This window comes from Pinus tabuliformis, chromosome 2_1, assembly GCF_031772625.1.
Source record: "Pinus tabuliformis cultivar Carrire ecotype Pingquan chromosome 2_1, CPIR1, whole genome shotgun sequence".
Lineage (NCBI taxonomy): Eukaryota > Viridiplantae > Streptophyta > Pinopsida > Pinales > Pinaceae > Pinus > Pinus tabuliformis.
In genome coordinates, this window is record NC_142299.1 from 281,429,190 (window position 1) to 281,433,017 (window position 3,828).

Below are 3,828 nucleotides of genomic sequence, written 5' to 3' on the forward strand. Positions count from 1 at the left end.
ATAATTCAAAATTGCTTGTTTTGCGTTAAAATGATCATCTACAGCAGTTTCGTAGCGCGCTACGAAACTGCTGAGTTTTTTTTTTAAAACAGCTTGCTTCTGATTTTGTAAGCCCTTTTAGATGCACCAATTCACCATGAATCCCTGAGAACCTCTTTAGATCCAGACTTGTCAAGTTCACAAAACCAGCTAAGTTCACAAGACCAACAATCTTTGAGCAGCATTTTTAGGTTTCCCTGTACTACCACTTGCATATAGAAGGAACATAGGATCTTCTGCATCAATCCATCTAACTTCACATTCGGTCATGTATTTTGGAATTGTATCCTGCCACCAGATGTCTCTTCCTTTCTTTCATGGTGTGTTTTTTATTTAATGCAAACTCATCTGCATATGTCAAACAGACACCTACAGGAACTCCATTTTTAGATGATTCCACCAGCGCAGAGTCTATTTATTTCTTTCAGATTAATGAATTTAGCACCCCGGCGGATAGCATTACAAGTTAGCAGTGCTTTAGCTTTGTGGTGTATAATTCGTTGAGCAAGAGACTCTGCTGAAAATCCAGCAAATACAACTGAATGAACAGTACCATCTTCATATCTTCATCTGACTCCTGACCTGAATCATTCTCTCCTTCTACTTCATCTGAAGATTCCTCTCCAAGGATATCTTTCTTAAGGTTTTCATAAGCTTTCTCGTGCTCCAAAAAAAAAACTGGATCTGGCTTGAAAATATCGAGGCCAACTTCTTGATCAAGCTCATCTTCTAGGGAAAATTCATGGGTAAACTGATCTTCTTGCTCCACAAGATCCAGTTCTGGACGAATAGCAGGATAACCCTGGAAATTGGCTTTGCGAATTGCAAAGAGTCCTTCAATCGAAAACAGCACTCGTTTGTCAATTTCTCCCTCATGAAGAATACCCCTAAATCACTCAAAAATTACATAGAGGCCTTGAGGTGATAGGTCTTGAAGCATGGACCCGCATTCCTTTACAAATCCAACAGCAACCTCAACACTATCGTCTATAGGATTCTCCAGCAAAACAGTAAGAAGTTCCAAAGCAATGATCTCATGTGCAACTTGCTGGTTCGCTAGGTGAGCTATGAATTTTGTTGCTGCTAGTAACAGAGGCTTGTCATTGCGTTTGAAAGCTCTCTTAAGCTGCAAAATAATTCTTCTCAAAAGGAGATTACCAACTTCTGGAAACTTTGTATTCACCACAGCAACCAAGGCAGCAAAAACATCAGTAAATCCAGATGATGCCATCTGGGATTTCATACATGACCTACAAAATAAACCTCTTCCCCGGATAAGGTTCTCTGCAAAGAGCTCTGGAATAATGTTTTTAATGTTTGATGCGTTCACTTTGTTTACAAGCCCATTGATACTTTTACGAAGAGCATCCCAAGACATACGCTGATATTCCAAACTGCTTTTATCTTGCAAATCTTTCATCATTTGGGCCAGCTTGAAAGGAGGAACATAAACACCACCACTTATTCCAAGCGCCTTTTCAGCTTTGCAGATTCAGATGCATGGCTACTTGAACCTTTGTGATATACCGTCCACGTTCCTTTGCATCCCGCCAATTCAACCTCAGTGATTAGTTCTGGACGGATAGATTGTTGAAGCGCACATAACGAAACATTCTTTCCATGACCAGAACAACCTACCAGTTCATAGTTGCTTTGTTTTGCAACACCTGTTGCGTTAAGGTATGCATTCAATCGCAATCCAGATGTGAAGTCTTTCAATGGACCAACATTAACCAATGAATCTCTTACGGCAAACTACATAACCTCCTGATTTTGAGCCTGCATCCGCCATGTCAATTTCTGCAAGAAGTAATTGCTTTTGCGGAAAAGCACATTTCGTTATATCCTCCGCACTCTTTTTACTTTTCACATTTTCATCTTTCCAAATGATACCAGTGCCAGAAATGAGAAATGCCAGAACCAGCATTGCTACAACCACCACAATTAAGGTAAATCACTCATTCTCCAGTACATCCCTTATTGCCCGAGAATTGTCTTCGGTTTTGGATGGAAATCTCGATTTGAATAGTGCAGGCAAGAATCAAATTTGAAGGCTACAGAACACGTGTCAAGACCGACATATAAGACCTTACACATGCTATCCCCGTAAAATTTTTTGCAGAATATATGACAGCTGGGGTGAGATGTGCTATGGATCAGCACGAATTCCCCATTTCGTAGCGCAGTTAGTGCAAAATTGGTGTTTTCCGCTACGAAATCACCTAAACCAAGGTTTCTGTGCTATGAACTTTGAAATAGGATTGGCATATGGAGCTTAGGTGCAGTGTGAGACCAGTGATGGACTACAACAGAGAATTGACCCCATTTATACATACCAACAATACTCTTAACAAGACTCCTATTCAAACTATTTAGACTCTAAAACCAGATGAAAAGACTAGACCCAAAATTGACACCAACCCTTTGACAAACAATCGAACTGATGTGAACAATTTAAAATTTTTTCTTGAGTGATAACAGTGGCTCCACTTGGGATAGTGTGCTCCTGTAGTACACTAAGAACTCGTAGGTCCAGTGCTTTATCTCTTTTTTATTACAAACGGAAATTTGCTTGACAAACATCCCTTTCCAGTGTCTTGGGCCTTCACCTCGGGCTTAAGCTTGATGATCACTGTAGGAGAAAGAAATCTATATCTACTATAAAATGCTCAGTCAACCTTGAGCTTATTTGCATTTTCCTACCTACCTACCCTATCAATTCAAACTTCTTTCAGCTCAATCAATGTGAAATTTCCAATGTAGCCAATCATTTGTCTCATCTGATATTTGAGTTTTTTGACTGCATCAGAGTTCAGAGCAACTATGATATTGTGATGACCACTGCCACTGAAATTGCCTCTGATCTTCATAGAAAAACTGAAACACTGGAGAGTAAAACTCTTCCATGTATTTAGCTATAGGATCCCAGAATACATGATCAGCTTGATGATTCTTGTAACTTTCTGGTTGTGCAAACTGATCTTCAACAACAGTGTACAGTTCCTCAATCGTGAAAGAGAACGGAAGCAACACTCTCTCCTTGTGTTCTGCCATAGAAAGCTTCTGAAAATAATGATCATGATTATGAAAACTATATGCCTGAATTTGACCTTGTAAACCTTCAATGTCTTTCTCAATGTCTTTAGCAACTTCATCCAAAAATTTCATCTTATCCTCTGCCTTACACTCAAATGATTTTAGATAAGAAGACAAGGACAAAGAAAAATTTTCAACTGTTTCTCCATTACTATGATCATTATTCCATTGTTTGAGACCTTGAATTGAAGGAGATTTTGCCACCAACTCTGATCTATCTATCCATTCCTCCAAAAACATAAACCAAAAGTCTTCAAATGACTTAATGGATTTGGCAGGAAAGCTTTCAATCCACCGTTTACATTTCCCTTGAAATGAATCATAGAACAACATAATGCAAACATCCTCATGCTTAACTCTAAGAAGCTCTATAAAATAACAGAAATCTGATATATGCTTCAAAGTTAAACTCAAATCCTCTCCGTTGAATTTTGGACCATTCCTTAGAAAATATGCATCCTTGGGAAAATGATTTGGGAAACCATGAATTCCTGAAAAATTTATGCATGCATACCTTGAAAGAAGAATGGTAGCATCTGGGTCCTTCATAACTCCAGTGGAATCACCATGAATCTATGAATTTCGAATTCTTCAACAATGGAGTCGCCAAGGTAGATTTGCAGCCTCAAAAACCTTCTGAGCTCCTGCTACCTTCAGAAGTTCAGCTTCATGATTTCGGGAATGAATAATCTT

The 3,828-nt window shown here is 38.9% G+C and overlaps 1 pseudogene; it reads right to left on the reverse strand.

Moving 5' to 3' along the window:
- Positions 1-505: 505 nt before the first annotated feature.
- Positions 506-1,462, reverse strand: LOC149199866 (pre-mRNA-splicing factor cwc22 pseudogene; annotated as a pseudogene).
- Positions 1,463-3,828: the final 2,366 nt, after the last annotated feature.